At 39.0% G+C, this 21,399-nt stretch overlaps 1 protein-coding gene across 1 annotated transcript in view; it reads left to right on the forward strand.

Annotated features, from left to right (window-relative positions):
• Positions 1-5,861: 5,861 nt before the first annotated feature.
• The window catches only part of LOC132379785 (calcium-binding protein 39), a 76,901-nt gene continuing 61,363 nt past the window's right edge, over positions 5,862-21,399 (forward strand). The window contains exon 1 of the mRNA XM_059948073.1: positions 5,862-6,043. The gene's annotated coding sequence lies outside the window, so the exon portion shown is untranslated. The remainder of the gene's footprint in view (positions 6,044-21,399) is intronic.

Raw genomic sequence — 21,399 nt, forward strand, 5'->3', positions numbered from 1 at the left:
ACACTCTCTATGAAGCAAATGCAATGGCTTTATGTAGATCATGCAAGGTTCCATATTTCAAATTAACGTGGATGGAATGGTCTGTCATTGTGTGGTTCTCCATCTAGTGGCCTGTATGTGAACTTTCAAACTCATTCTCTTTTTGAGGCTGAGCAGCTGGAATTATAGACTGAAAAAAAAACATACTTCTCTTTGAATCTTCCTGCCCAGCAGAAATTGAGGTTGTTTCCATCGTCAATATGGATTACATTAGAATTGATATATTTTGAGCTCCCTTAAGGATCTGCTAGTCAAATGTGGTGACGGAGTTGAAAATTTATCACATTTAAGGGAAAAGAAGTTGCTAAAACATATTCATTCCCATGAAAGGCAGAACTAGTTCCTGCTCTCTCTCCACATTGAGTAATTGTCCTTTCTTATATTTCTACCTATTCATAACAGAACAGTGATCCTTATTAAGTGATTCATATGTATTTTCTGATTTCAGGACAAAATTGATTTACAGACTTCTGTGTGAAAGATATGCATTTGTTAGCCAGGAATGGGCTGCAAACTAGAGTGAAGAAGGTGTTCTGAGCATAATATTTGTGGTTAAAAAATTCCATTTTCCTTCTTGAAAGGCAGAACATTTATCACGGTCACTTAGCAGTTGCCACCTTCAGCCAGCTTGTATCCCAAATTAGCCCATACAGTGAATTGGCAATTTTATTGCCCTATATGACTTTATCATTGTTAAAGTCCAATAACTGACACCCAAAGCACTTGCCAAATGTAGGATCAGACGAAGGCTTTGAAAATTCAGTATTTAAGTTTGATGGAAGTTTTATTGTTATGGCAACAGACATTATCCTTGCAAGCTGCAGAAATGTAGATATTCATGCACAAACAGAAGCCTTTGCCAGAAGATGGATTCATGCAGATTCTCTAGCTCCGCAGCATCCAACCCAAAAATCTCCCATCCCCATACTGCCCATTTTTATCTCCTACCCGAGATTCAGAACAGGACAGTGACAGTATTGTTTCTGCCTGCTCTTGCCTCACTGAACTTATCTCCCTAATACCTTGAACTCTATCTTGCCCAGTCCCTTTCTACCTACATCTGTGATATCTTGCATGCTCATTACTGTTTTTATAGCTTTCAATTTTCTGACCCCCATTGCCTCAACTTCACCTTGGGTGTCCATTGCCCCTCTGCACCACTCTCCACCAGGAAGGTCTTTGGGGTCTCTGTTTCTTTCTTGAACAGTAATTCAACCAGATCCCCTCTACTAACCTCTCTATCACCTGATAGAACATGCTATTTCTGAACATGTTCTCCTGAAGCTCTCAAGGGCTTAGCATCAGACTGTGTTTGATAACTTCATTGATTTGCTCAATTTTATACTGTGGGTGTGGCTGGAGGTCTGCATTTATTGTTGCCTCTGTCCTTGAGAAGGCAGTCCTTCCTGAACCATGTGAGAGGAAGCTCTAGTATTTTGGCCCATCATTAACAAAGGAACAGCACCGTATTCTCAGATCAGGATGGTGTGGGACTCGGAAGGGAGCCTGCAGGTGATAGTAGTTAACTTATTGTTCTTGTCCTCCTTGGTAGCAGAAATGACAGTTTTGGAAGGTGCTATTGGAGTAACACAGGTGATTACCTAGAGTTCATTTTGTAGATGTAACACACTGTAGCCAATGTATTCCCAATGCAGTGCATGATTATTTAGAATGTGAAAGAGGACCTCCTTTGTTCTGCATAAGTGGAAATTGTACTATCATGCTCATGAAATGTGCGTTGTGTATAGCTCAGGGGTGTTAGGAAGTGCCCCTCACTACCGAGTACTACTTAGTGCCCCTCTCTACAGAATACTCAGCCTCTGATTTCATCTTGTTGCCACAGAATTTATACGCCCACTTTGACTGTGTTTCTGTTTAATGGAATCCTCCTAGGATGTTAGCAGTAGAGTTATTGAGTGATGGCAGGTAGTTGGTTGGTGGGCAGGTCCTGCTTTTTGTAGATAGCCATCGTCTGGCATAGACATTAGCTCCATTTGTCAAACTGTATCTCGTGGCATGCAGAATGGGCACAATTTCAGTTGCTGCTGAGTTGTGACTGGAATTCAACATTGTACAGTCATTACTGAATAATTGTGAAGCAGCAGAGATATTTTATATCAGATGCATAACACAAATAAAAGTTATTGCTTATAAAGCTAGCAATTCAACCAATGTTCAGAACTTGTTGCTTCCACAGATAAGATAAATGAATCCACTTAACACATCTGACTGGTTTGTTAAGGAGATGAACCGCAAGTACACTATTTTTGCCAGCCTGGAATTAGCCTGAAACATCTGTGATTTTACAACCAAAGGCAGTATTTTTTGCATTTTGGTAGTGTGCTCTGTATGTGGTGATGACATATGACATCCCTATGTAGCTACCTACAGTGACATGAAACTGCAAGAACACCCATTAAGGAATTTGTGAAGTTATGAGGGCAGATTGGCTGGGGTAGATTAGGAACTATATTAAGGGGCAAGTTTGTGAGCAAGCAATAGTTAGCACTTAAAGTAAATAATATGTGATTTACAACAAATAGACATTCCTTATGGAACAAAAACACAAGAGGAAAAGTGGTTTAACCACTGCTAATAGAGAAACTAACAGTAAAATTGAATCTTAAAAGGCTCAAAAAGTTTCCAGAAACGTTAGTAAGCTTGAGAATTAGGTAACTTTCAGAACACATAGCCAAGAAATTGAAAAAAAAAGGGGAAAACTAGCTTTTATTGGTATATAAAAAGAAATAGATGCACAGACAAATTTTGGTCCTTCATGAAAAGAATGGGAGAATTTATAATTGAAAATAAGAAAGTAGCAGTGAAATTAAACAGATATTTTGTGTTAATTTTCACTGAAGAGCCACTAGAATACTAGAATACTCCCAGCGTTATTGGAGAATAGTCCAATGCAAAATGAGGAAATTAAAGAGATAACTGTTAGTGAAACAATAATACTGCAGAATTTGGTGAGTGTGAAAAGTGATTTTAAAAAAACCCAAGACCTGATGATTTACAGCCCAGACCTTTGAAAGAGATTGTGGTGTTCTGGAAACCACATTCCTAAAGTCTAGTTTCTGGAATAGTTTCAAGAGTCAGGAAAGTAGAAAATATGATTTGTTATTCTAGAAAGAAAGGAGAAAGAATATGGGAATTAGTGACCTGCTTGCTTGACATTATAAGAATCAACATGAGGGAAAACTCTACAATAAAGCCTCAAGACACTTGGAAAATAATTGTATAACAAAATGGACTGAATATTGATTTATGCAAGAGGAATTATGTTTGATTAATTGACTGGTCAAGAGTTTTGAAAAGATCCTTCACAAGAGAATGGTAAACATGATTAAAGCATGAGGAAATAGGGGCATGAGGAATTAGGGACTTTCTTAGCATGGATTGTGAATCAATTAAAAAACAAAGGTAAGAAAATCTCACTCTTCTTAATTTTGCTGAATGTATTGAATGGGTTACTGCAAGAAGTAATGCATTGCTATTCACAATCTGCTTCAGCAATTTATCTGAGGGGAGTGCATGAATGTATAACTAAGTAACACAAAACTAAGTGGGAAATGATCACTGCTAATAATGGAGTGGCAAGTGGAGTCGAGGAAGAGGTGAGGCAAGCGAGTGTGTAGCTGAATCGAGACGAGGGAAAGCAAGGCCTGTCCACCAAACCAAGAGCGAGGACAGACCCAAGGTTTGATCGATCTAAACACCAGAGTGATTTGGAAAGGTTGGGTAAGGCTGAAATGTGGTGGCAAGATTCAAGTCTAGAGTGTATCAAAGTGACAGGGCCTGGGTCCTAGCACGAGAAACGACCTGATGTTTGGATGATTTAAACGCCAGTCCAGATTGAAAAGGCAGGGTGTTAGGACCAGAGGCAAGTGTTGGGCTGGTTCTGCTATCTGCTCCTTTTTGTTTGTTTGGCTCTGCACTGAACTGGAGTTGTGGCCTGCACTGGCTGCAGTAATACCTAGTTTCGTGACTGTAGATTCACTTTCATTCTGAATACTATTTGCTTACTTTATTGTTTGCATAATTTGTTTTTTTTTGTCTGTGTGCACATTGGGTGTATGACGGTCTTTTTTAAAATCGGTTCTTTCAGGTTTCTTTGTTTCGTGACTGCCTGTAAGAAGACAAATCTCAATGCTGTATAATGCATACACATAGTACTTCGATAATAAATGTACTTTGGAAGCAATTCAATGTGATGGAACTAAGGTTAGGTGAGTGGAGATGTTGCAGAGTTGAGGTGGCGGGGCCTGAGAGTGCAGAGGCACCTGAGGTTTGATCGATTTAAGCTCTGAGCCAAATTGGAAAAGTTGGGTATGGGCCAAACTGAGGCAGTGGGGCAATGCTGCAAGAGCGTATTGAAGAGGTAGGGCCCAGGTCCGAGAACAAGGAACAGCCTGGGTTTTGGATGATTTAAATGTTGGGCCAATTTGTAAAGGTCAGGGTGTCAGGGGCCAGAGGTGAGGGTCGCTGCTCCATGAGGTTTACTCGAATCTGTGGTTGTGGCCTGCAACTATCACATTGTGGACTCACTTTTGAGAACTTTAGTTCTGGATACTATCTACTTATTTTTATTATTTGCACAATTTCTTTATTTTGTCAGCATATTGGCTGTTTGATGGTGTTCATTTGTTTTATTAATGGGTTCTATCGGGTGTCTTTGTTTTGTGGCAGCCTGTGAGGAGACGAGTCTCCAGTTGTATCAAGTATACATAATTTGATGGTAAATGTACCTTGAACCTTGAATGAGAATAGTGATGTGGATACAATCAGGGTTCATGGGATTATAAGTTAACCGAGTGAACAACAAAATGACTAGTGGAGTTCAATGTAGGAAAATGTGAGGTCATCCACTTTGGAAAAGAACAACAAAAATGTGGAGTTTTAAAAAAAAAATTGTGTGCGATTGGGAAATGTTCTTTTGTAGTAAGGGACCTTTTGTGTCCTTATATGCAGAAGTTGGGAAGGAATATATAATAAGGAATTTCATTGCTAGGGATTTGAGTACAAGGATTAAGATGTCTTACAACAATTTTAGCAGGCCTCGAAACAACCACATCTGAGTGGCGTGTACAATTTTTTTCTTTTTATCTAAACCAAAGGGAGCTATTTGCCAGGTGAAAGTGCAGCAAAGACTTACTAGAGATGTTTTCTGTGGTGGCAGATCAGTCACATGAGGAAAGATTAAGTAGACTGGGTCTCTATTCACAGGATTTTATACCGGTAAGAGGTAACTGCAAAGGGCCCAATAGTATAAACGAAGGATATTACCCCCTGACTAAAGATTCTAGAATCTCAAAATCAGGGGTCGGCCAATTAGGACAGAAAGAGAAACTGTTTCACACAAAGGTTGTTGAGCCATTGGCATTCGTTATCCGAGGACTGTGCTGCCTCAGTCATTAGTTTAGCCAATTGATTTGATGGCGCAGTAAGAAGTAGAAAATCACCACAACTAGGGTGAACAAGTTAGAAGAACACTCCATATTCTAATGTCCCATTGAAGTTGAGGTTGGTCATTGGGTTGGGAAAGACCCAGGTCTACCCCAGTCTCTAGAGGAAGGGCACATGATAAGTTTTAAACAATGGGGACAGAAAGGCTAATGAACCTATACGTCTCAGAGTGAGTTATTGATGGTGCATCACCTACATTACTCCCGCCTTTACAAAGTGCAGTTGTAAACTTAGGTGAAAGTATAGGTTATTGCTATCGCTCACAACCCACTAAGTCCGGCGCCGAAGCTCCGCCTCCTAGTAGCTCTGCGGAAGTGGCGGCGAATGATGCAATTACGCAGCGCGAGGAAGGCAGACGCAGTACGTCGTGCGTGAGGAGAAGGAAGCTGCGGCGAGCCGAGCCGAGCCGGGGTGGGGAGAGTAAGTGAGGGCGGAGAGCGCAGGCAGGAGAGGCAGCGCCGCACTAGCGCACTCACAGGCCGTACGTAACAGGGAGGCCGGAGTCGGCAGCGAGGCCTAGGGAGCCTACCCAGAAACGGTGAGATGCCAGCTGAGGGGGAAGGCCATAACCCCGGCTCCACTCGCACTCCTTCCTCCAATCGTTGCCCGTACAACGTTCCGGCCATGGGCCATTTCGCAACCCCGCCCTCTGTTCCACCACCGAACGCACCGCCCTGTTCCCCGCTGCCCAGCCTCCAGCTCACATCGAGCCAGCTGAGGGCATCTAGCATCTTGGGCCCAGCCTGCAGGATGTGAAGCTTTGCCCGATTTCACAGGCCGCCGCCTACCCAATCCCTTGACACTAGAGGCTTCCTTTTCTCATACCCCCCGCACCTACGTCCAGCCTTGCCTTCCTTTCTCTCTCCCCCCCCCCCCGCCTCCCAGCCCTGACTTACCACACGCACGACCCCAGGCCTACCTTTCCCTCCCACCCCATATTCCCCACGGGCCTTTCTTCCCCATCTCTCCCCACCCCGTCTTCACCTCTCCGCCCCCCCCCCCCATATCCTCCCCTCGGGCCTTCTTTTCCCTTCCCTCCTACCCCCCCCCCCCCCGTCTTGCCTTCCCTCCCCCACCCCCATACCCCCATTTTCCCTTCGGGTCTTCCCTCCTGCTACCTTCCTATCCACCACCCCCCCCCCCCCGCCGCTTCCCCTGCCCCTCTATTCAAAGATACTTAGCAATCCTACGTTTACTGTTTAAGTCCTACCCATGTACCCAAGTAAAATGCATTGCTTCACAGGTCCACTGTTCCTTGGGCCACTTTTTCAATTGATCTGGATCCTTCTTTATCCACCACACCACTAATTTTGATGCTGCCTGTAAAATTGCTAACCATGCAGTTTGTTAATATTGATGACAAAGAAAGGGGGAAGCCACCATTGAATTGGTCTCCATTCTGAAAATCTGCTACAATTGACTCCTTCCACCAAGCTCACTTTGTTTCTAGTTGGCTACCTCAGCCCAAATCCCATGTGATCTTCCCCTTCTGGACTGGAGTGTCATGTGGAACCTTGTCACGTCTTGTTAAGATCCATATAGACACATCTGTCGCCTTGCATATGCCAGTCCTTTTGGTCATCAAATACAACAGTCAAATTTGTGCAATGCAATTTCCTACACACAAAGCCGTGCTGACTTGGTATTCAATTCTTGCCTCTCCAAATGCCAGTAGATCCTATTCAAAGTGCTTTGTTTCCACCTGCTTCTATTCATTGTCTCAGTAGCGTTACTATATCTCCTGATTTGTCTGATATTTCCATCTGCTTAATGCTGCTTATGATTTTGTCATTTTAAGTTGTCATCTGAAGTCAATGCTATAAGCAGTCAGTATAATGCTTTACAGTGCCAGCTGTAAGATTGGGGTTGAAATCCCACTACTGTCTGTCAGGAGGTTGCATGTTCTTCATGTGGGTTTCCAATGGGTGCATCGGTTTCCACCCACGTTCCAGAGGTGTACAGGTTAGGGTCAGTAAGTTGTGGGCCTGCTAAGATCGTGCATGGAAACATGGTGACTCTTGCTGGTTGCCCCAGCACATCCTTTGATGGTGTTGGGCTTTGACACAAATAATACATTTCACTGTTTTTCAAAGTACTTATGACAAATAAAGCTAATCTTTAATCTGAATTGTATAATCTACTAATAATAAGTCACTAATCATGTTAACATGCTGAGCGTGGGTGTAGTGTTTTCATTCATGATATTTGAATCACGAATATTTGCCAGACTGCCGTGCTGTTGATTAGTGCTTTATAGTGTTGACAAGTGATTGGCACAAAAATAATCAAATGCAGAAACATTGTCTAACTTTATAATTTGTGTGTGAGTACAAGGTCTTGAATTGACTTGTGGCCCATAAAAGAACATGTAGCTGTTTTCAATAGTACATAACATCATATTGTGTTGTATTGGAAAAAGAATAAAGGCAACCATTTCAGGTCCTTGCTTGTTGGTGTATTGAGATTCTTGAAGGTGACCCATCTCCTAGTTTTTCAGGAAAGCTTTGTTCTTAAGCCCACTCTAGATCTTTTGTCAGTTAACGATTCTAGTGAAATTGTATCAAGTTATACTCACTAACTAGAAACAGCTTATTAGTCTGACATTTTAATGTCAAGCTTTTGATTTTTTCAAGGCCTATTAGGTGGTGTTAATGTAATTGAAGGCTAATTTATAGTTCAAAGTTAGATTTTTAACTTTGTACTTGTGATCTTGTTAGCTCAACAGAAAGTAAAGTTGATCTATAACTTGTACTCAGTTTGTGCATTATTTTAGTGCAATTCTGATAAATTGTTATCTGATTGTTCAGAAATCTAGATGGTTTGGCATCTAGCTCATTCTTTAGTCTGTAGCATAGGCCCTGGCCAGGGAACGTTTTTGACCAGTTGGAAAAACTACTGAAGTTTACAAGCTGAAACCTATTGAGTTCTATTTCCTTCTACTTTTAAACTCATTGGGGTTAAGTTTCTTGCTCCCTTTGAACTCACTGGTAAAGCTGTTACCATTGTAACATTAAAAAAAAACAGAAGTATGCTGAGATATTTAAAGGAGTAATGTTCATCAGCCTGAAAAATCTGATTGCCTGGCACTAAAGTTTCGATGATCACATCATCAATTTTACTGCAAATTTGCAATAGTTGCAAATTGAAAAACTTTGCACTTCAAATTTTATGCTTTACTGATTTTTTAGTGAGCTTCCTGATTGCAGTTGCTTCAGTTTAATTTATTTTTCTGATTTATTTTTCATTTTTCAGTGCTTTATCCATTATTCTGGAGTTGAGGGATGGGATAGTGTAGCTTGTAGAATTTGGCATTGATTATGTTGCACCTCCTGGAAATTTCATTTGTCGTGGGCAGAAGAGAAGTTGTGGTGTACTCCTGTGTTCTGAACCCAGCCAGAATATAACTGAAGATGCCAGCCTTCTGTTTTGTGGTATTGTAGATGGGAATAAGATCATCTGAAGAGGAAAAGGCTATTACATTTTAACAGACCCATCAATTTGAGGTTTGCTTTCCTCAAAGAAAACATTGTAATATATTCTGAGTATTCGTGACGTAGGGTTTTTTTTCTGCTGTAATGGAATTTCTTTAACTTTTGTGAAAAGCGAAGTATATTATTGATGCCTCTTGGCTAAACAATGTGGAGTGCAGTAGTGATATTATTAGACTGTATATATACTGGGTCATTTCGTATTTATATTTTATTTTTTCCGCTTGGAGCTGCAGGATGTAAATCAAAGAAAAAGGTAATTGGTACAAGTTGGTTTTCAGTTCTGAAAGCTATAAAATGACAATGGTTGAATGTAATTTTCCAATCTTTAGAAGTTTTCAAAAGCAATACAGCTAATGAAACATTCCTACTGGAAATTAACGGAGTTGAGGATAGGACATTTTGGTCAACATGGACAAATTGAGCCAGTAGCGCCTGTTTCTGATCTGATTCTTTTTACTCAATATGATGTGATTTCCTTTCCTCAATATGGTTTAATTACAAGTGAAATCAGGATAAAACTTAAGAAATATAAAGATAACTTAAAGTTAAGCTTTCTGTTGCACCAAGTGAGATATAGCATTTATAGCTATACAGCTTAATGCCTTTAATGCATAGATAACAATGTCCTGGTTTGGAATGCAGCTTATGCACTTTGAGTTGTTGATAGAAAATTAGAATCTTTTAAATACTAAAATACGAAATAATTTGAAGACAACACGAGTGAATCTGCAGATGCTGGAAATAAATAAAAACACAAAATGCTGGCAGAACTCAGCAGGCCAGACAGCATCTATGGGAGGAGGTAGTGACGACGTTTCGGGTCGAAACCCTTCATCAGGAGGAAATGTTTAGTCAAAGTTTGGCTGTTTTTTTAATCTTCACTATTGTGCTGAACCTCAATTTCCTATCTTGCTGAATAACCAGTTTGGCACATATATTCTAATTTACTTGTAATTTCATTGACAATTTCTTATATTTTTTGATGGTTGTGGACAAAACTAGTTTGTTGTATATCACCATTTCCTTGAGCAATTTCAAATATTGCCACCTTGAATTGCTGCAACCCTTGTGGAACTCCCTCCCACTATATAGTTGAGAAGAGAGTTCTAGGATTTCAATCCACTATCATGAATGACTTGTATATTTCCACATCAGAATGATATATGACCAAAGAGGAAATCTGCAGGTCATGGTGTTCCCATGAACCTGTAGTCTTTGCCCTTGGTGATAGAAGCCATGTAAGGGTAAGGATAGAAGGGTATGTAATTTCACGCTATGCGCTTTATCACTGTATTTTGAAGCTGGGATGAATGAATATTTCAGTGCCAATGATGCAGGTTATTTTATATGAAATGGAATTGAGCTTCTTAAGACTTGATACTGCACTCACTTGATGTTCCATCATGTACCTGAATTGTACTTTTGTGGTAATGGGCTGGCCTTTGAGTATTTGGAAGATTTTTTTCATAGACTCTAGCCTCAAGTGCTCACATAGTCATGGTATTTGTATCGGTAGATTAAGTTGACTTTCTGGTCAGTGGTGACCCTCAGTGTTGATGGTGCTGACTCAGCAATGGTAAATACTGTTCATGTGCTGAAGAAGTTGTGAATGGAATTGCACTTTGTGCAGTCATCATTCAACACCCCGTCTCTGAATGCATGATGGACGCAAAGTCTTGATGAACTAGCAGTTGTAGGTGGGATGCTGTCCTTAGAAACACCATCACTGTCTCCACTGAGTTGGGTCAGTTAACTTCTAACAACTCCAACTATCTTTATGTATGACATCATCCTTTAGTGTTTTTCTTTTGATACCTTTTGACTTCATGATGCCTTAATGACCAGGGCAGCCATGCCGAAATTCAGCCGGTTGGGCTAAGGCTGCAATAAAGGCAGGATTGTATTCTGGTTATAACGAGGATGGGCATTGGTGAGTAAATATTGACTTCATGTTTCATCACTTGTCAATTGAGAGTATACTGGATGGTAGTTAATTGGAGTGAAACTCTCTTCATGCTGAGCAAGATCTACCTAGTCCAATTTTTCACAATATCAGATGCCAGGTTTGACAGTTGAGTCTAGAGCATAGGTCTTAAATGCTGCAGCTTGATGTTATCTGGGTTCCAAGACTTTGTTGTTTCACGTATTCTTGATATTATATGGAATAGATAAACTTGGCTGGGGACTGGATTTTGTAGTTCAGAATTTTGACAAGATAGCCATGAAAGGAAGTTCACAAATATTCAAGTTAATTGTAGAATTTGGACAGTGAAAGCTGCGGGTGCTCCATGAAGTTGTCTTTCTTGGTGATCTGAATCAAGTGGTGTTTGTTTTGGATCATTTTTATTTTCTGTTCATGCAGTGACGCAGTATGTGTAGCTCCATTAGAGTTCCTGAATGTATCTAAACAACATGAAAATATAAGTCATGCATTTCCTTGTCCTATTTGGGTGGAAAACATTGAAAAGCAACTGGAAGTGATGGGGCTGAAGGTGATCTCGAAATATGGTGTTTTGATTTGGAAAGCAGTATTTTGTATGTCAGGTAATCTGGAAATATTCCATTTGAAGTTTATTTTGCCAAAACTCTCTGATGCTTAGCTTGGTAGGTTTTGAATCTAGTTGTGCTTCTTTAGTATATAGATTTGAGTTCATATCCATATCAAGGATTTGAAGTTTGGAGTTCAGTAGCAGGTAGAATAGAAACTGAATGTCATTAAGCAAGTTAAGATTGATTATTTATCATTTAATAGCATAGCCAGTAGCTTGTCTCATTATTTATGGGAGAATTAAGTTTGATTATCTTTAGACCAGTTTCATATATTGGAATAACTAAGTTGGGAGTCTCTAGCTCAGGTTTTAGTACCTTATTGGCAGATGTTGTCAGAGCCTGCGATCTTTGCTATGTGAATCCACCCTTGTTATGGATTTTCAGCAGAATAGCTACATTGCTGTGGCTTGTTGGTCTTTTCTGACAGCTATGGAGTTTTTTTTGTTGAAATTTGGAAATGGGAGATTTGAACCACAAGTGAAAAGGAATGTTCAAGGACGAATGTCATAGAATCAAATTTGTTTTGATGTGTTTGAGTTTATTAACATGGTTACCCATTCAGTATTAATCTTGTTAGTTGCTTTGTAGTAGTGAATTTGAAGCCAATCATCCAAAAGGTGACTGGAATCATGGCTTTAGTAGGGGTGATTTCCTTTCTTGAAGTAAATTAGCGAAGTGGCATTTCATCCTTGGTGCTATCATATCAGAGGATCTTTCCTCTGTCCAGCACATAATTGCCATTATAAAGAAAGCACGACGGTGCCTTACTTTCTTAGAAGTTTGCCTGGATTCGGCATGTCATCTAAAACTTTGGAGAGCATATTGACTGGTTGCATCATTGCCTGGTATGGAAACTCCAATGCCCTCGAACGGAAAAGCATACAGAAAGTAATGGATATGACCCAGTCAATCACAGGTAAAGCCCTCACCAACATTAAGCATATTTACATGGAGTGTTGCCATCAAGAGGAGGTACAGAAGCCTTAGGATGCACACCACCAGGTTCAGAAATACCTACTACTCAACCATCAGGCTGTTGAAACAGAGGTGATAACTTCACACCTCCATCACTAAACTGTTCCTACAACCTATGGGCTTGCTTTCCAGAATTTTTCATGTTCTTGATATTTATTGCTTATTTATTTGTTTTTGTTATTACACTGTTTATCTTTTGCACATTGATCGTCCATTCTGCGGGGTAGTCTTTTATTGATTCTGTTGGGTTTCTTTATTTACTGTGAATGTCCACGAGAAAAAGAATCTTAGCGTTGTATGTAGTACCATATATGCATTTGATCATTTACTTTGAACTTCAAGTTTGAATTCATTGTTTACAATGTTTTTCAAAACAACAATCCATAACCAAGTTATTCCCTTTGGGGCTACGCTACTCCTTATAGGTATAAGAAAAAAGTCTTTAATTTAGTTAAAAGAATACATTTTTCAACATGCTATAAATTGACATCTGCACCTCATTACTGCTTTGACTTTTCAAATTGTCAATGCTAAGTTATTACGACTGTAAGTTACTTTATCACTTTGTGTCATAAATATGAGTGCTCATAAAATACTTGTTCCTGGCTAAACCTGTATTATAAATACTCTTCTCAAATTGGTTTTCTGAAAGTGATGGTGAATTACTACAGTCTTGGGGTAACACTGCTTAAGATCTTGCATGCTAGGAATTGCAGGACTTTGGGCCTAAACACTTGAAGCATTAATGTAGTTACTATTTAGGATTGGCTATAACTTGGAGAATTGGCAGGTGTTATATTCTTTTATTCCTGCTGCCCTACTCCTTAAAGGGCTTGGAATTCTGGGTTTGGAGGTGACATTGAAGAGCAACTGTGCAAAGATTAGCAAAGCACTTCAATCAATATTTCAGAAAGTAAGAACATTTTAAAAATACAGTTACAGATGGTGGCAAAGAAATGAGCCAAAACAATTAACGAATAGTTTGTAACATGCTAAATTTATGTGTTTGCAGTAGGGGTCAATGGGAATTAGTGAATTTTCATAGCATCCTGCTTGATTAATTTTCACATAATTTGGGTGTCAGTAGCAAGTGAATTATGGTTATGCATTTCTAGTGACTTTGAAAAGTTGGTAGACTTTTTTTGAACTTGTGATGGTACTTTAATAATACAGTAGAAAAGGAGTCCTTAGTGATTTGCAGAGTTTGGAAGCAGTGTTGTTCTATCTGCCTGCAGCCCTGGCCCTCATAGGTGGAGAATGTTGCATATCTGAGAAATGTCAAAGTTTGACTGAGTTGAACTTCATCTTGAAGATGCTAAGCAATGCAGCCATGTTACACCAATGGATGAAAGCAAGCTGGAATTGCATCTAAAATTCCAGCACAGAAAAAGCAGCCAAATTGTGCCAATGGTGTTTTCTTGAATAAATATACTACTGTTCAGCTTTTTAGAGTGAAAGCAGTGAATATTTAAGATTGTAGATTGAATGTTGTACTATATTGTTCTTTGCTTAATGAGTGTTTTGCAGCTTCTTTGGGCAGGTGAGTGAAGAGTGGTGCCTGACAGGTGATGGGAAACTGCATTAAATTTGGAAACCGAAATATTCCAGTCTCTGAGCTCCATATAACAATAATATTTGTCATGCCTTACTGTGTTACTGCCAGAGGATTCTACAATGATAAAAAGTTCAAAGTAAATTTTATTATCAGAGTACATATGTCACCACCTACAACCCTGAGATTCATTTTCCTGTGGGCTTACTTAACAAGTCTATAGAATAGTAACTATAACAGGATCAGTGAAAGATCAACCAGGATGCAGATGACAAACTGTGCAAATGAAAATATATAAATAGCAATGAATAGCAAGATAGTTCTTAAAGAGAGAACAGTTGTTGTGGAAACATCTCAGTCGATAGGCAAGTGGGTGTAATTGTTCCCTTTTGTTCAAGAGCCTGATGGTTGAGGGGTAGCAACTGTTGTTGAACCTGGTAGTGAGTTCTGAGGCTCCTGCAGCTTTTACCTGATGGCAGTAGTGAGGGGGAAAAAAGCACGGACTGGGTGGTGAGGGTCTCAGATGATGAATACTGTTTTCCTCCGACAGAGTTGCATGTTGATGTGCTCAATGATTGAGAGGGCTTTACCCACGATGTAGTGGGCCGAATTCACTCACTTTTGTAGGATTTTCTACTCAAAGGCATTGGTGTTCCCCTACCAGATCACAATGCAGCCAGTCAATATACTCTCCGTCACACATCCATTGAAGCTTGTCAAAGCTTTCAGTGTCAAGCTGAATTTCTGCAGACTCCCAAAGAAGAAGAGGCACTGTTACACCACTTTTGCAACTGCATTTACATGCTGGGTCCAGATTAGGTCGTTTGAAATTCCAGCACCCAGGAATGTTACTAAATGACAGTGGGGATAGTTTAAATAGTTCCCATTGTTTGAGTTTGGGATTTTTCTATGTCTTGATGGTGCTTATAGTGATTTACTTTCTGTCAAATTACAATTGGAAGTGAATGCTGAAGTTATTAATATAAATCCCCACTTCTGTTAGTGGAGAAAGATAATCTATGAACTAATTAACCTATGAATAAACTGAAGAGTGTCTGTTTTATTTTGGAGATATAACTTGCATGCATCAGGCTTTTATATTTGCTGTATTATATTCAGAAGAGAACCTCCTCCAAATCTTATTGACATTAGTTTTCTTGAGACTCCTTAGTGCTGTTATCAGTTCAATACTGACCTAAGGTTGAACAGTCACACTCAACTTCTAAAATTCTGCTCTCACTGTTGTAACTAACTGTATGTTAATTATAACTATATGTAACTATGTGGTTTTGTGTAGGTCTTGTAGCTTTAGTTTTTGGTTTGTTGGGTGGTAGAGTTGGTCTTTTGATTGGTGTGTCTGGGTAGTCTTGTTTTGTCTGGTGGTTTGGAGCTCCTTTCTGGGGAACACGCAAATATGGTAGTGCCTCTCTGGACTCTGGATTTGGGGATTACCCGACATTATGTGGATTTTCTGGTGGTGTCTGTTTTGTCTAATGCTTTTGTGATATCATTCTGGAGAATGCTGTCTTTATTTTTTAACTGCATTGCATTTGTGGTTTCTAAAAGATAATAAACTGAACTGAACTATTTTCTTTTGAACTGGAGTTGTTGTAGGGCAGGTAAAATTTGTTGTCGTCATATGCAGGCTCTTGATTTGTCCATGTCACTTGATAGCACTGTGGGCTAGTGTTTTGAGAACAGACTGATGGCATAGACATGGACAAGATTGCTGCTCTGCATGCATTCTATTATACCTGGGAGATCTCCCACTTTGTCCACAGGGTGATAATGTTGTAGCGGCATTGGAGCAGTTTGGCTGCAGGTTCATGGTCTTTGCAGTAGTTTATGCAGTTGTGCACTGAGGTAGAGGACTGCCATGTGATGTTGGGGGACTAAAGAAGGCTAAGATGGTTTATTCAGGTCACACTGCTTGATGCAAGAACACATGTAGCTGTGATAGGCACTTCCTAGTTTTTTTCATTTCTTTATTGGTTGTTAATAACCTCTTAAAGCTGTTGACTGAATAGTACTTGTATTTGTGGCTTATTGGCAGGTTAAGGAATTTTTTGAGTACAGATTCAGATACAGTTATAGTGACTAGAGAAAAAGAGCTTTGGTTAAGTTTTAAGCTTTGGAGATTTTACAACATTTTTTCTTGGATTGTTTTAATATACTATGGATTACAATTTTCTTTCAGAGAACACAAAAGGGGAAGTATTTGGAGGAACTTCTCTCAAAAGCAGTTCCTTTTTTGCAAAGTCAACTTGTCGTCAAAGTACAAATATGTCAACATATAGTACCTTGAGATTCATTTTCTTGGGGACATTAACAAAATAAAAAGAAATAGAATTTATGAAAAAATATAATACTGACAGATAATGTGCAAAGGAAGGCATATTGAGTAATATATAGATAATACTGCGAATGTGTTCTGGATTCCTTGAAAGTAAGTCTGTAGGTGTGGAATTAGTTCTGAAGTGAGTGAAACTACCCACACTGTTTCTAGATGATTGTAGGGTGCTAACTGTTCCTCAGTCTGGTGGTGCTGGACCTAAGCTCATGTACCTGCTATCCAATGTTAGTAGTAAGAAGAGAGAATGGCCTGGATGGTGGGGGGTCCTTTGGATGTTGTTTTCTTGTGGCTGTGCACATGAATACACTCAATGGTGGGGGTGTTTACCTGCAATGGACCGGTATCCACTGCTTTCTGTGGACTTCACCATTCCTGAGCATTGGTGTTTCTGTATCAGGCCATGATGCAACCTGTTAAGGTGCTCCCCACTGTGCATTTATAGAAGTTTGCCAAAGTTTTAGGTGACATACTGAATGTCAACAAACATCTAAGAAAGTAGATGTGCGATTGTGCATTCTTTGTGATAGAACTTGCGAGTTGGTCCCAGGACAGATCCTCTGATATAATGCCAAGCTATTTACAGTTACTGACCCTCTCTCCCTCCAATTCTCTAGTAAGGACTAGCTCATGAACTTTCGGCTTTTTCCTCCTGTAAACTATAATCAGCCTCTTGGGTTTGCTCTGCTGATGTTGAGTGAGGGGTTGTTGTGGCACCATTCAACCAAATTTTCAATCTCATTCCTATATGCTGATTTGTCACCACAACGGTAGTGTCATTAGCAAACTTAAGTAAGACTGGAACTGTCCTTAGCTACAGAATCATGGGTATAAAGCCAGTAAAGCAGGTGGCTAAGCATACAGCCTTGAGGCAAACCTGTGTTGATGGTGATTGTGGAGATGTTGCAGTAAATCCATACTGTCTGGGATCTGCATGTGGGTAAATCGAAGATCCTGTTGCACGGGGAGGTATCGAGGCCCAGGTCTCAGAGCTTAGTTGATGAGTTTCAAGGGGATGATAGTGTTGAATGTAAGCTGTAGTCAGTGAAGAGCATCTAGGTGTATGCATCTGCATTGTCCAGGTGTTGTAGTGTTGAATGAAGGACCAATGAAGTGGCACTTGCTGTTGACCTGTTTGGTAGGCAAATTGGACTGAATCTAGGTGACACTTCAGGCTGGAGTTGATATACTTCATGACCAACATATCAAAGCACTTCATGAGAGCATCATGTGCTATTAGCAGTCTTTAAAAGTGATCTTGAGTCCAGCCAAGTGTGTGCCAGCAATGAGAATTGATCCGGTCTATTCTGGCACTGAAACCTGGAAGTCAATCCATTTTGGATGGACAGGATAGCTAATGAGCAATGTGATTTTGCTTTTGATAATGGTTATGCTTAGTGTATTGAATCTTAAAAAAAACACATTTCCTTGTCACCCCTGCAAATTTATTTAACTACCTAATGTTTGTGACACAAGCTGTGATTTAAAAAAAATATTTTTATGATCATCTGAGTACAGGATCACTGGGAAGAGGGCACCTAATTTTAGGCCAGCTGTTTACATTAATCTTTGACCAAGGTTGTGTACTTTTCTATGCATGTGATACCTAAGATCTGCCTCCCATCAAACAATGAATTGTTCTGAGTAAATGGTTGTGTTAGTAGCTAAACTTTATAATTTTACTTTCCTTGTAATCCTAAAATGGCTATTTTCATTTGGGTTCCTCATGTTGTGCAATTGCTGAAGTGAATGAGGTTTGATGTTTTTAATAGAAATTTTCATGCTGATTTGGGGTGTGGTAATGTGCTACTTGGTTATTTTGTACATAACATGGTAAAACCAGTTAACTGGTTGGAAAGGAATTCCCTGAGATGGCCCTTACTACATTAACGGGGTATTTGACTTTAAGGTTGTCATTGAAGTCATAAATTTCCTACAAAAAGTTCAGTTCCATGTGTTTTGGGAAAATAGTTACACTGTTTATTGACTCTTTGCTTAAATATAAGCTCAGTAACAGAGTTGTAAGAGTTTAAAGGGGCAAACAGGAACCTATTCAATATCTCAATGTTTGGAAGACTTCCTCGTGTTACTTTGCCAGAAAAGTCAACCTCTTTACACAAGTTATGCAATTTGCATTATTTTGAAGTGCATTTCATTTTCTAGTTTATTTGTAGGAGTTTAGAAATCCAAATTCACATTTTAAATTTTATTAAAACTTCATGGCAGGCAGTGGATTGTATCCTATTGTTTATATATCTAAGAATGTGCTGATCGGTATTTGCAGTCTAAAATTAGGCTGATTAAGGATCCAAACTTATTCTGTTATTTAATTTCATTTGGGCTAGATTTGAACTAAAAATATAGCACTGAATACACAACTGTGACAAACCCAATGCTACTTTGGGTTGTGAAATTTCTTATTTTCATTGCAAGTGCAGCAATGTAGAAGTTTGGCTATGAGCCAAAACTTGATATTTATTTACACTATGTATTCAAGCTTAAATAGAACATTTCTGTTTAGTTCTGAATTGGTCATCATAAAAAAACGTTTAAGAAAAAAGCCAATAAAAATCTCTTTCTACTTATTAACTTAATTTTCATCTTCAAATAATATTTTGAGAAATGTAGGCCATTTACTGGTGTTTTCCCATTCATTAAGCTCCTAACTGTTAATTCCTACTTATTAAATTATACAGTTGCTTAATATATATTTGGCTAATTTTTAATATTAATTTTGAATTTAATTAACCTCGTAATCAAAATTTTACCAATTGAATTGGTGTCTTTTGCCAGTTTGTGAGTTCTAAACTTTCATTACCATGAGTTTTTCACTGTTTCCTAATTTCAGTTCTGAAGTTCTCAAAATTAGTATGCTTGTCTTCCCAACTTATTGAAATAGTTTCCAAGGAATATATCTACCTAAAGCTTTTGCACAGTACTGTATTTGCGACTGTGGAGCAGAGAGCGAGTTATTAAATCAAGTAGGAGCAAACGATGTTGGGAATGGCAAGAGTGGACCACCGTGAGATGTGTGTCGGGCAGATGGCAGAGAATTGCTAGGGGTTGGGGATGGCGTGTGTGTAGGAACACCCAACCACGAGACACCAGGCAAGATTGTTTGATTCCAAACAATTGGTTTTCTGATCATTACAGAATGTGTCTCTGGTGCTTCCCACTCTCTCCCTTCTCCCTTCCTCGTATTCTAATACATGATTTCCTCTCTCCCCTTTCCGCTGTCAGTCCATAATGTCAGATCAGGTTTTATCATCACTCACATATGTCATGAATTTTTGGGGGGAACAGCAGTACAGTGCAAACGCAAAATTACTACAGCAGTATGCAAAAAATCTTGGGTACCCTAGCTATACGTGCCTAAGACCTTTGTACATATATATAGCTAGGATGCCTAAGACTTTTATCTTTGTGTATCTCTGTATCTTTGTCTTCCCGATTCTGTGTGAATCTTCAGTGTATTCCTGGAGGACAGTACCTTTCTTGTCTTTGTAGGATCTCAAGGAGTGTATGGCTCCTTAGGCTATTGAAACTTGGTTCATTTGTGGAACTTGCATTATAAATTTACTTGCTGTTCAATCTGGGATCTTTAAATCTAATTTCTATTAATTCCAATAAACATATCATAGAAATGAGCCATTTAATACTGGTTTGATTTTAACAGTGTTTGGAACATTTGTAATTTTGTACAATACCTTTAATATATTGCAGTGCTTCTCTGCCTCAAGTACCTGGTTTGAGTCACTGAATTGTTTGAGTGTCTTATTTGCCGCTTTATGAATTAGCTGTTGGTTGAGATTTATTTACAGGAAGCTAAGATGTCAGGCTTGCACAGTGGGTTCTGGTTAAATGGGACACATCAGGCAGGACCAGTAAATTTTGGCCCAATTAAGCAGCTGCCCAATTAGGTGAAGTTTCATAAGCATAGTTAAAAAGCTGTAAATAAAAGTAAAAAATGTGTTCTTTTGACTATAAATGAGCAAATCATTGTAGATCTGTACTATAAATAATGGACTGTCCTCATACAATTTTCGATTGCAACCTTCAAATTTTCATTTGAAGGTGATTCTCAATACCTTAAAATTCTTTGTAGTTTCTGACTTGTAGTGAAATTATTTCATTTTCACTCTAAGCTGATTTTATTTTACTTCTCCAAGCCTGAATGCTTAAAAACGCAGTGAGCAAAACAGTTCTGAATTGTCTTCCTGCTTATTTCTCACTAGCATTAAGTGACAAAAATCACTGCTTTTTGAACAAATACATATAACTGATGCTATTTAAAAACTGTTCACCCTGAAAGCACAGTGCAGTGTCTAATGGCCACACAAGTGCACATGACTGACGCTAGTTAGAAACCAGCAACAGTCTCCTGCCCCAATTAAGAGGCATAGTGTCCCAAAATAAATGAAAGGAATTCCACCTATTTTCTTAATTAGTTTTTTGTTCTTTAAGAATTGTCACAAATAAGTGGCTGACCCGATTAACTAATGGGCTAACCGGAATCCACTATATTTCCAATAGTTTCCAAAACAGTACTCCTGTTGGCGGGCTATGATTGAATATTTCTGCAAGCTATGACCTGATACTTCACTGGGTAAACCAATTAAGCACTAATAGTGTGAACAAGAGATGGCTTTCCAGATCAGTATGTTGTGAAAACAATGAGAAAGCAGGCTTTATTTAGATGTAATATTACATCATGAAAAACGATTGTTTTACTCTTGAATAGGCAAGTGTCTTTTGAAGGAATATTGATCTTGATATTTCTTTAAAAAAAAGTCAAAGTTGTGTCGCTCACTCTAAAACTAGGTTCTCAGATTCGAATACAAGAAATAGTGAAGCCATGAATTGAGTTCAGTATTTAGAAATTTGATTAAAATAAAATAAGTTGGCATATACTTGAAACACAGTACACAGTTTACAAAATAATCCATTTTAAACACGTCCAACAGGTAGAGTGGTCC

The sequence above is a fragment of the Hypanus sabinus genome, chromosome 2, assembly GCF_030144855.1.
Source record: "Hypanus sabinus isolate sHypSab1 chromosome 2, sHypSab1.hap1, whole genome shotgun sequence".
Lineage (NCBI taxonomy): Eukaryota > Metazoa > Chordata > Chondrichthyes > Myliobatiformes > Dasyatidae > Hypanus > Hypanus sabinus.